Raw genomic sequence first — 12,845 nt, 5'->3', positions numbered from 1 at the left:
AGAGCTATGTGTAAAACAGGGACTGCAATCTAGATTCACCATAACTTTCATTATTAGTCAGACATCTCTTCCTCTCACTATTTGTACGAACTGTAGACAGCAAACTTGTTTTTTTCAAAGAAAAAAAATCAAGGATCTTCCTCAATTAAACACCTTTTTCTCAAATCAAATCAAAGTTTTAATAAGCTAGCAAGAAATACAAGACTATTAACAACATTCTGAAGAAAAAAAGCATATTTCTTGCCACCCCTCAGTGAGCTGGAGCCCATTTTGATAACGTGGTTAGCTTCCAGCTTTGCAAGCTGCTGAAATATTTTTGGCTCTGGACTATAATCAGAAAAAATGAACAAAAAGGAAAATAATTATCATAGCAGTTTTTTTTCTGGAATTTAATACCTGCCTGCTCCTTCATAATTGCAAACCTTTTTGACACCTTTTCAGACTTCTTTGTGATAAAACGTCTTTGGTGTGTTTACAGTGCCAGCTGAATGGCAAATTCTCACTACAAGTGGACCAATGGATAATCTTACTTCCCTGCTCCTGCAGCAAACTGCCCACCTCGCCTGTGAGCCTCCTATGTAGTTTTGCCTTTGGCCTTGAAATTTCATTTTTACTGCAGTCTAAACTCTCACTAAAGATGGAGAAATTAGTTTTGAAGCTGGCAGAGCTGTTCTCATTTCTCTACCGGTTGTGCAGAAAAAATTACTCTGGGCTTAGCATAAAAGCTCGGTAGCTCTTTCAAAAGGACTTCCTCTCTTTTTGGGGTCATTTGCTTTAAATATATAGAGCAGTAGTCAGGGAGCAAATAAAGGAGATGGAGGAAGAAAGTCTGAAATTAATTAAGGCCTAGAGCATAATGAAAAAAACCAAAATCACATTAGAGTTGTTTTTTCGGACATGGCTGCTGTTCTGTCCTTCTCCAGCCAGGATGCATTCTTTTGACAGCAGGCCAGCTGCCTTTGACAAGGAGTATCTGCTCCAGTGGTGTTCTTCCAGATGAGGTGCCCAATGCCCCCAGGCCAGCTTTCAGAAAAGGCTCAAACTCTGTGAGAATCTGAGCACTTTTGCAAAGGTCTGAGGATCCTCACGGACTGGGTGAAGGCAGAGTCTCCTCTCCTGCAATGGCAATGGCTTCTGATGTTGCTCAGAGCAGGGAAGGAGCAAAAGTATTAATTTATGCTACCTCAGGAAGGAGGTAACTAGATTAAGAGGCCACCAGCCCCTCTTAAATTTTTAGATCAGATGGGATGTCTTAGAATATTCATAGGACCTTTTTTACAGGCAATATATTTTGAAAGTGCTGCCTTTTGCTGAAGCTTGAAGAACGTGAGGGTTGGTACTTAAAAACACAACATGCAAATGTGAAAGCAAGCAGATCAAACCTAAAATAAGAAAGAGGAGAAGGGTTGCTTTACTGTTATCTGAATGGGATCAGATATTGCTGGCATAGTAATAGGCAAAAATCCTGTTGTTACACACGTACACAATCTGTTTTACCATCTAATACTTCGCAATACTACAAATCACCATTTTCCCTCCAAGATCTTTCCTAAACAGTGAATAATCTAAAAGAGGAACACAAGAAATTTTACATCAGATGAGGAAATAAAGAGTATTTATGCAAATGTTCATTCCCATGTTAAATGAGAGGGTGCAGCAGAGATATAGCAGTTTTTATTCAAGCTGAAACTCTGCTTCAGTCCTGTGTGACATTTCTTGGGGAATTCACTGTACATTTTTTAATTATACAGAAATAAATCCAATTTAAAGTGTCCTGATATATCCAGAAGTGGAGCAAACAAAACTTTTGACTTGAAAAGGTCAGAAATGACAATGTGTCAGCAGTGCTATTAACTAGCACAGTTAGGCCTTCTCTCCTATTCTTTTCTCTCTAATAAACTACTGGGTAAAAGAGCTATGATGAAGACATTTGAAAAAGTTACTTATAAACAGCAGCAAAACCCAAAGGTAGGTGTAATCCTGTGGACAAGGGCTCCCTCTGTGCAAAGATATTCCCTGTCACAGGACAGGAACAGTGTGCCACAGTGAAAGGTGCCAGCAGTGGGAGGAAGCACATAAAACAAATTAGCCCTCTCCCCTTTCCACCACTAAATCCATCTGGTAACAGCTGTTACCTATCCAGTTTATACAATATTTTCTCCAAGATCTTTGATGTCCAGAAGACTGGAAAATCTAATCATGTCTTGGGGAAAGAGAATAACAAAAATATTGAGAAAGTAATAAAAACACAAACAATTCTCTTATTGCAATACTTGCTGAGAAAGAAAGTACTCCACATCTGGTTAATTAGCAAACTCTTTTATAAACCAGTCATGAATGGATGAAATTTACTATTCATGGTCATGGAAATAAAATTTTAAGAAGGACTTGCTTCATTCAGCAATCTTGAGAACAATGATATATTTTCATTTGCCTTGCTAAGGACAGCTAGAAAATGAGAGCATTGAGGCTTCCTCTGAAAGTCTTCAGCTTACACAGCCAGAGCATAGTTTAGCCCAAGGGCCTGATTCTCCATTACATCAGCTCTAATGGAATTACACTTGTGCAATAAAGACGACAGTGAAATGAATAAATAGGTCGCAATATCTCTGGTTCTGCTATACGACCAAACCGGCAGGATGTGCCGTATGCTGGGAGGTTTGTGTAAGGCACCAAATGTGGAACAGCCTGGCGGCTGTCTGCCATGCCACGGCTTCCCAGCTGGAGAGGTGACCTCCCAGGAGAGGCACACTGAACCCAGCCCCACACTGGGAATGACATAGCTCCTCTCTCTGGTGCTGACGAAATGGCTTGAGATGTGCTACCCCTGACATATGTTCCACAGCAGTTAAATGAGCAATGAGAGTCCTCTCCCATCCCTTTTGCCCCAGACAAAAAGTGACAGCATTACACAAACAGGCACCACTTGGGGCACGTAAGCAGGCTTCAGTGCATTGCTACTCGCTCACGTTGGGTGTATCAGGCTACGGGCTGCTGGGGTCAGGCCAGGCTTGGCCAGCTGTGCAGAAAACAAACAGCAGCTCCTTCTGGAAAACAGAGGGAGGGGGCCAGTCTCCACGCACCTGTTGAAACAAGATTATAAGATTTAGCTTAGGAATGCCAATATGCTTTTCCTGCATGGATTCTGCAGGCACACCTATGGTACCTAGCAGAGATTGCAAAACTTCGCAGAGAGAGGACTGCTCTCACTGCTGTAAAACAGGAATAACACTCATACCAAATCTGATACGCAAAGTGAGAGAGAGAATCTGCATTTTAAATATTAATTTTAAAGCTCTTCCTGTATCACCCTCCCATTTACCTACCTCTCCTGTGCACACAAATCTCCCCAGAGAGGCACCTCAGTTACACATCAGATAATAGCCCCAGAGATATATTTTTTTCTATTTGGAGATTTTTCAGTACAAACCCTCATTGGCTTATTTTTCTTTTAAATCACTACAAAATGCCTCTCTGGTTTTGAGGTGGGGGGAAGGTAGAATGGAGGGGGGGGGGACAGGACACGCTAATGCATTTTCAATTTTAATGGAAAGAACACTTCCAAAGTACAAAATCTTTCAAAGACAGACATGTGGTTTGTGAAACTTGTGTGTGACTGCTGTTTGTAACTTGTACCACACTCTGCCTCCTTCACCCTCTGACACATAGCAAGAAAACTGGATTCAAAATGAGATTGCACCATGGTGAATTCATTCCTTGAATTGCATCGTACGTTTCAGCAATACACAGCGTGGGAACACGTCGATTAGCTCTCACTTTGAAGAAATTGGATTTGCAAAGGTCAGCAGTGGCTCGGCCCATTTCTCAGCAGATCTTTGGCTTGCTTTTCATCCTGGGACTAGCAGGGAGGAGGTCAGAGAGGAAGGACAAAAAGAGCGAGCTTTTGAAGCGAGCCCAAAGAATCTGACCATGCTCACAGCAGTGTGGAGGTTTCTTTTGCTCAGAGCTAATAAATAGGTAGATTTTAAACCAGATTTATGGGAATAACTTTCTGGGTTTACTTTACATACTAAACAATTCATTATTTTGGTATAAACTAAGAAATGCTTTCAAGTGTAACTTTCAGTCTGGAGAGAGCTGCCTGAAGCTAATCCGTAGAAGCAGCCCTCTCACCCTCCCCCATCCATCCCTCTTTTTGTGAGAAGGGGAGCAGCCAGCCTGGAAAAAAGGTGGAAAGAGGCAAAGCTCAGGCCTCAGTGGAAGTGTGAAACCCAGGGAGTTTGTGCTCTGTATTTTTCCTTTGAAACACGTTTCCCAGTTGTTTAGTTTGCTCCCATGCCAGTGTACCGAGACAGAGGTAGCTTCATTACCTTTTCGAGCCGGAAAACTCAAAATATTTTGGCCACCCTCCACACCTTATTAACATAAACTGGAGTTTCCTCCCACCACTGGCAGGGCAGGGTGCTGGAAACGTGTGATCTTGGCATTTCAGCAGCTGTTGCCGAAGTCTGCCTTATTCCTGTGGTGAAGGATCACTCCTGGATCTCAAACAGGGGGTTGCTGTGGGCATTGACTCTAGAAAAACACAAAAGATGGAAGGAGGTGGGGAAAAAAGAAACAAGGGCAAGTTAGAAAGGAATCCAAGAAAACCAGTAAGCCCGAGTTCCTCACCTGTAAATATTGGACATCTCTTGCAGGAATATAGTACATACAGACTGAAATGTGTCTCCCAGAAAACCAGGAATAATGGACTTGTTTGCTCCGTTAGTGTATTATTTTGGCAGGTCCTTTTCATATGCTTTGATTTCTCTGGCTTTAAAGCCTCATGAAGGCTTGTAGTGCGGGGAGAGTAGAGAGCTCCAGCTGCTGTCATAGGCCTCCGAGAGCTGCAAAAATTTGTTTTCCCTTTGCTCTTCCAACACATAACATTGCAGCATTCTGGCATAAGCTATAATTTTTAAAGTATCCAAATCATAGAAGGCCAAATCCTGATGCCTTGTAGGTTCCTGTTAAGTACCCAGTATCAATCCAGGTGAATTCTCCTTGACATTAACTGAACAAAAGCTGAATGCCAGCCTTTGCCCTAATTTATTTGACTTGGAGGATTCCCTTCGGAGCCGGTCCCAGGGACTCCCAGAGGTCTGGGCGCTGCAGAAGGTGTCAGCAGGAATACTGCAGATCTTGGGAAACCTGCCAGAGGGGAGCATTTACAGCATGCGTAAAAGATGTGTAGGGCAGAGCGGTTCAGGAATACGAAGAAGATGAAAGGAGAGTGGCTATCATCAAAATGACAGATGAGTGATGTTTCTGTGCCCTAACAGGAAGTAATAAATGCTGGTTTTAGGCTTTTAGCTGCAAAGTGACTTGTTCACCTACTGCTGCATAACTACATCAGGGTTCCCCCAACATCTAATCATCTCCATGAAAGAATGAGTCTTTGGAGGGCTTGTAACAACTCTGCCAAGGAGACTGTGCCAGCTCGCCTCATAAGTGTCATGTTACCACAGATCCAGGCACACCCTGGAGTTTCTCATTACCTCATGTACCAGCAACCTTTCAGCTGAGCCTTCACTTTCCTGTTACAGATGTGGAGGCAAGTAAGGGATCTGAGTAAGGTTCCCTGGCTGATGGGTTCTCTCTTCAGAAATAGCATTGTTCTAAACATGAGCTTCCCGTCTAGAGGTTTGATTAGATAATCCTTTCTAGGAATATAATTTTTAAATGGATTAATTCCACAAAATTTGACCTGTAGGAAATTGTCACTTATGGACACACACATTTGCAAATTTTGCACCTCTGTTTGCGCAGACAAACATTTCCCTGACACACAGAGTTTAGGCATAAGGAGGTATATCTGGATTACCTGTGCACAGCTGTTCAAGCTCAGCAATCAAATCCCAGAACTAGCATCTTTTTTATGTTTGGCATCCTATTGTCTCTCTTTTGTAATTTTTAACACGGTCTTTTATTTGTGATATTTTCATCAACACTTATTTCAGCTTCCTTCAGTGGAGAAGGGTGTCCTTACTGCACCTTTCACATACGGGTAAGGTTCGTAACAGAAAACACAGAGTGGTGATTTTACCTTTCTTTTTTCAAGAACAAAACAAAGTAAGTCAGAGGGTTAAACAACTACAGTTGAGTCTACCTTGCTGAGCTGCAATAAAAGAAGAAAAGATTGGTCTGAACACACATTTTTTTATTAAAAAAGAATGCACATAAATTACAGCTGCTGACCACGTAGTCATTCTTTTTATGAGGTGTTTCCCTATACCCATATATGATTTCCACATATAAATTCCCTATTGGTCTAAAAGCTGCTCACATGAAACTGGTGTTTTTCTTAATAAATTGTCCACAGAATCTGTATTTCATCTCGGACACAAAAAGTTCATTAGGAAAAAGAAAAGCATCCCAGTGTCCTGGTGGAAAGCAATACCAGACACTGGTATACTGCTTTTCTACTTAATTATTTTCCATAATTTAATGAAATCCAATATAACATAGCATACTATTATGGTGCCTGCAGTAACAACCATCTACTCCAGAGCAGAGAAAAAAGCAATTCTGTTTCATTGAGTATTTCATTGTGTTAAATTTTGTTTCCTTTAAAATTCTCTAGGAGAGGGAATAGGCACCTAGCTCTGAAACAGTCTGTCTCTGAGTACTGAAACCCCAAAGCCCTCTGCTCTGAAAGAGCCTGTTTGATGGGACGCCCTCAAACCATGTAGCATGGAAGCCTGGGAACTGCTCCAAGCCTGCTTACCAGGGTCTTCTCACCAGGGAAAAATCACTTGAAATAAAATCAGATGTTCTGTATGGGATGCTCAGCTGTAAATCTGAGAAAGCATTAAAAATATGAAATTGTGTAAAAACTCCCCCAGCACACACGTGAAAATAAAAATTCACATTCATCATTACCTCTGCTACTCCATGTAGAAAAGAGGAAATACTAAACTAAACTGGATGGTCGCGTATTAAGGATCATCTGCCGCTCTTACCATGGAAGCACAGCTGTCTCCTCAAGAAACCAGTGAGTTCAGCAGAGTCTGGGTGAAGAATGTGCTCCTAAGAGATTCTTCCTTGTAGAGAAAAATGCTTGGTTTGACAAACTGTTGGATGTGCATCAGAATGTGACAGACAGGGGACATTTTTAACAATGCTTCACTGCTTCACTAGCATGGCAGAGTGTGATCCCCAAAAGCGCACTTGCTTTCATTCCCATAATTTACTTTCATCTGTCTTTTTCAAAACCTTCCCTAATTAAGCTTAATTGCCATGCAGTCGGCCACACATTAGTGCAACATTCTGTCCACTTACAGACCACCCATAAAATGCTTCATAGCATTAGTCCTTGAAAGTGGTAGCTTGCTTGTTTTGTTTTTTTTCTAATGTGCATAAGTGCCTATAATGCATAGTGATGGCTTTCTGGAACTGATACTTGACTCAGATTATAGTGAAAAGATTCTTAGTTTATATCAGAAAATTAGAGAGGTCAGAAGGGTGTTTGAATTTTTGGAAAAACAAGCATTTGTGATGATATCTAATATCTTTGTGCAGAACTCAGACATGGGGGATTCCCAGCTCCATGTAATATTTAACTCCTTCTCAGGACAGTTATGGGCCAGACCGCAACAACTTGGACACCCTCAGCTTTTGCAAGTTACCTAGGTTCTCTGCATCACTTAAGTCTCAGTGACTTAGACTCACAATAAGCAGTTATCTGATGACCTAATGAAACCCTGAAAACTATCTTTAAAGCTGGACAAAGGCCTAGTCTAGAGGACGCCTCTAAATAATTTGTAGGAGCTGATCCATAACACAGTATTTAGAAATAGTAAAACAAAACAACAGCAACACAGGATCACAGGGAATCTCAGTGAAAAATTCTTGTAAGCTGCTGATTATTCATCTCTAAAGCTACAGTTTATCTGAGTGCTGTAGCTCTCATATGTTTGAAGTCAAGAAGACCTCTGAATTTCTAGGATGCTCAAGCAAAAGCAGCTAGTACCAGGTACCTCAGAAGAAAGCTGTTCCCAAGATGCTTCCAGACAGAAATGCTCAGTCAAGCTGGGTGGGCTAAAAATTCACGACTAGAGGGACAACAAGCAAAAAGACAAGCAGAAAGTAGTGTTAGATAATAAAATTAGAATGTTCAGAGCAATCAGACATCAGCATAGTTTATAGCACAGGGATATAACATGAAGGAATTCCAGCCTCACTGACTTTGGTGAGAGTCAGAGTTCACAAAATATGACTAAAAATTTCATCTACCATTTGCACTGGTTACCCTTTCCTATGGTTTCTGGGCACTGGGGGACAATGCCAATATTTTTGCCACTGCTAGAAATAAAACACCTTTCTTAGTCCAGAAATGACAAAGAGAAAGAGAAAGGGAAGAACAAAACTTAGGTCCAAGATAATATTTCTAAATTATCAATAAGTGATCAAGTTACATCTAGTCCTTTACAAAGCTTTCAAGCTTTCTAGGATGTATATGTTGGAAAGAGAAAAAGGAAAGGAGAAATACCAAGAACCCTCTAACCTGCAAGGACTAGTTGCACATGTAACTTATTAGATAATTTTGTCCAAACTACACGGTGCTAGAGAGATGTACATTCTTCGAAAAAAGTAGGGCTCTTACATTATACCTGTGAGATACACCTATTATTGCCCATGAGCGCAGAGGCAGTTCTGATCATGATTTAATATTTTAATGTCAGAGAAAATAATTCTTTTCAGTCATGCCTTTATGAATTTCACAACTGAGCCAAACCCCACCCACTTCTAGCTTAATTGATTTGAAAAAAAAGCAAACATATAATTTTTTTGTTTAATAAAAGCTTAAAAATGTCAAATGACACAAAATTTCTTCAAAAATTTATTTCTTATAGGCCACACAGACAAAAACTCATTGTTATCTATGATGATAGTATCTTTGTCCCTTATTTACCACCCTGCCCTAGCATTCTTTCTGGGTGGGAACAGTGTAAGGCAAACACTCATGGACAAACCGAAGTGACAAGCAAGCAAGAAAAACAGAGCAAAGAAAACGAAAAGTGTGTACTTGCTCTGCCCGCTATGCTTCAGGATACCGAGGATATCATAGCTGCACTAAGTTAGTCCTAGAATTTTAATAGGTCATTAGAGAGGAAATGTGACATATATTATTAAAAAGAACCCACCAGCTCAGAAATTCTAGAATAAAATAACATGTTACAATTCTACTAACACCAAGAGAGACGTTCCCAGGGAGAAACCGGTGTCATCTTTTGTTTTGTCAAGTAGGATTCACTCCTTCGGTTTCGAATTCTCTTTCAAATGTTAATATGTCTAGATGGCATAAATGTGGTTATCCTGGAGACTACTATACAAGGGAGGCAAGCTTGTTTGTTACAGGGCTGCTGTACTTTGGGTCAGTCAATGTCTGCGGTGCAGCCTAATCCAAGGGTTATAGGCAAGTAGGGTTAGGATATGTACTTTGTGGAATATGGCAATCTGGAATGGCCTTCTGGCTATTTACTCAAAGAAAGTGTGGTGCCACCCCTCTGTGATAAGTTTCTATGCATCTTTTTACTTGCTTTTTAAAATAAGTGAAACACCCCATCTTTAAAAATACCAGTTACTCACAAAAATATACAGTTCCTTAGGGAAATGAGGTTACAACATAATCGCGTTGTACGAATGTTTGCCTATTGTCTGTTTGCTCTTTCCCCTCAGTTTTTAACTCCATTTTACATAGGGGCAGAGGTCTCAACAACTGTCAAGGTCTTACAAGTCCTGTGCAAAATGGGCACAGTCCAGGACCGTGTACATGGCAGTGCTGCCCTGGCCCTGTGTGTGCAGTCCTTCCTGCCAGGCATTGGAGGCACGAAGGACAGGCAGGGCTGGTGGTGGTGGAGAGCTGGAAAGCAGACCATGAAACTGAAGAGACAGAAATTGTAGGAGATGAGGCCTCTTTAGTTTGGCTGCCTGTGGGTCAACTTGTTTACTGATTTATGCAATTTTTTCCCCCTCAGTTCCTGAGTTCTGCTGAAAATTATTCTTCTGCCAATGATGCTTTCCAGGAAAAGACTGCAGCGTTTGCTTCAAAACTCCTGACAGTATCGTTTATATGCTGAACAAGAGGGCATAACAAACAAGCTTTTTCTTATGTTTTGCTTTAGCCTTGCTGATGCTTTTTCAGTGAACTATGAGCCAAATTCTTCATTTAACAAGTGTGTAGGTATTGACATCCCCTATCCCACTTTTCCAGGTCAAGATCACATTTTACTAGAGACCAGCTGAGCCTGCAGACCTCCAGGTCCATTTTCCCATAAATGCTGGTCTCATGGATTTTAGTGGGAGAGCATGTGTAGGTTGGGAGCTTGGTACCTGCCTGTGTATAGTAGTACATACTCAAATTTAATTCTGAGTGATAATCCTGTCCCATAGAAAGCAATATCAAGTACAGGGCCTGTTCCTAGAGACTCAGTTCGAATGTGGCTAATCAAATTAATTCATATTCTGCAGGTTTCAGTACTCCTGAGAGTAACAGAAATCCAGTGACACCAACAAATCATGATTAAAAATGCAGGAAGCCTCATCAGGGAATGATTGCAGCTTTTCTACTTTGTTTTGATTAATATTTAATTCTGGTACAGACAGAAAAAAGAATACAGTTGAGGCTGAAAAAAGCATTTGTTCTAATGAGAGTATTTTGCTCATTAACACCATTATCACTCAGTAAATAATGAAAGAACTCTGATGAACTCCATAGATTAAAAAAACACCCACAACTATTTAGGACACTAGAGATATATTTAGGGTCGTAGGCAACAAACATCAGTTATCTGAGGCAGCCTAGGACAGAAACACACATTCATGATTATATACATTAATAACATTTCATAGTTTTTCTAGATGAAAAGGGTTAAATAAGTTTGTATCATTGATGTCCAGATCACTGCAATCTAAATACATACAAACTTGGATAATCTAGTCTTGACAAAGAGAAGCACCTTTCCAATGGGAAGCAAATAACAAATGCTATCACTCACCCAGTGGGTGCATGGGGTGAGAGGGGAGGCTTGAATACATCCAGTGCAGTCAGCCATGAGGAGCATAGCTTCTGCAGAGTGAGCTTCCCACCCTCCCATCCTCCCTGGCAGCAGTAACGTGCTGGAATCCCATCGCCCACCTCTGCGCTCTGCTGCTTATGGCATCTAAGAAAGGGAAAAAGGACCTAGAGAGAATCAACTATTAATGCTTCTCACTACAACTTTACATTTATGCTTTGGCTGTGATGCAAATCATTAATGTAGGGTAATGATGCCTTAAGCTCAGTAACAGACATCCTGCACTAAAGTTCGAGAAAGATCATCTCAAAAACTAGTGCTTGAGTTAGCTGTGATAGAAAGACAATTTCTGCCGTTGCTCACACTCAAGCAACCAGGCAGAGTTACACTCACTGAAGGCAAACTCTGGCTCATATAGTTTCTGACACAACTGTAAGTTTCTTTGCTTTCTCTATGTTTCATAAAAGACTGAGATCAATAAATCCTTTCTATCTTTGAGTAAGGAAAAAACCATGATGTGCTGCTGTAGCTTGGGAAAATATACACTTTGAGGACCTACTTCTGATGCCATTTCAGAATTGCTTTAATTATTTGCCGGCTGTCCTTGTTGTAATGGTTTGTATCACCATCCAGGAAAAATATACTGCAGCAGTGTACTTATTCATAATGAAAATTCCACATGAGTAACACTCAGGAATATTAGAACCAACATATATGTATATTTTTTAAAAATAAAACTATAACCCCCGCCAGCAACTCTGTCCTGAGCCTAATAAGCATAGCAATGCCACCAGTCTAGAAGTGTACAAGTGTATCTCTATAAATATTCATCTGAATAATTTTATCTGCCTTAAGAATGTAAAAAATTGGCCTTTAGGTAGACTTCAACAGTTAAAAACAGCCCAGCATCCAAAACAACAACACAACATCAACAATAACAGAAATATTTATTCTTCCTGCTGAAGCCATTACCCAACTTCCCAGCACTAATCCTGAACTCTGCTTCTTGCTAGCACTTACTGTGCTCTAAGTACGACAAAGGGCAGACAAGAGCACCAGACAATATAAACTGAAATGCTAGCTTGAGTGTAACTGGAGAACCGGGTTCTGCCAGACCCAGGCAAGCCTGAACTCGCGCAGCTTTTACCGGCAGGTCATGAGAGAAAGCTCAGCTGTGGTTACTGCTCAGGCGGGCAGAGCCAAGGGCATCGCTGGGTGGGGGCCAGGACACCCAGCACTGTGTGCCCTGGAGCTGCGGTGCCTCCGTCAGTCTAGGAGGGGGAAATAACATGTAATAATTGCGCTGCATGGCTTCATTTAGAGGAAAGCCTGACTTACAGAAACAGCAGGCTCTGTTTTGGGAAGGGACAGAGCCTCTGGACCTACAGAGTACTGTGGGAACGGTTCTGTTGCTTTTATTCACACTAAGCAGGCTCGTTTCCCCAAGCAGACCCGAACACTCACATGAACTCTGTATAAAAAAGGTTATAAAGCTACTAATGTTCTTTAACCATAAAGAGATAATACCAACCATGAAACCTGAGGGGCTTTTTCTTGTCTCCTGCACATATGAAAGATGGCATTAAAAGAGATTAGTTTTAAACCACTTGCAATTTCCTTTATGCAATAAAAGATTTTCTTTGCTTGGAATTTTCCTATTTATGGTGTGTATTTGGACCCAGTATAACATAATACTTTCCTCAGTATCCCTGCTTTTAATGATGCTAGCAGTATTTGAGCCATTCATCAAACGTGACAATTGAAACAGCTAGGAGTTAATGGGAGCATGAGCAGTTTGACAAACACAGTCTATTTGACAAGGCTGAG

The 12,845-nt window shown here is 40.9% G+C and overlaps 1 long non-coding RNA gene across 1 annotated transcript; it reads right to left on the bottom strand.

Moving 5' to 3' along the window:
* Positions 1-551: 551 nt before the first annotated feature.
* LOC142055816 (uncharacterized) lies at positions 552-8,054 on the bottom strand. The gene is made up of 3 exons (XR_012660069.1): positions 7,980-8,054; positions 6,963-7,043; positions 552-4,536 (listed from the first exon to the last, which is right to left on the bottom strand). It is a non-coding gene; the product is annotated as an uncharacterized LOC142055816 (long non-coding RNA).
* Between the last annotated feature and the right edge of the window lie 4,791 nt (positions 8,055-12,845).

Source organism: Phalacrocorax aristotelis, chromosome 3 (assembly GCF_949628215.1).
Source record: "Phalacrocorax aristotelis chromosome 3, bGulAri2.1, whole genome shotgun sequence".
Classification (NCBI taxonomy): domain Eukaryota; kingdom Metazoa; phylum Chordata; class Aves; order Suliformes; family Phalacrocoracidae; genus Phalacrocorax; species Phalacrocorax aristotelis.
This window is presented reverse-complemented; position numbering and strand designations above follow the sequence as displayed.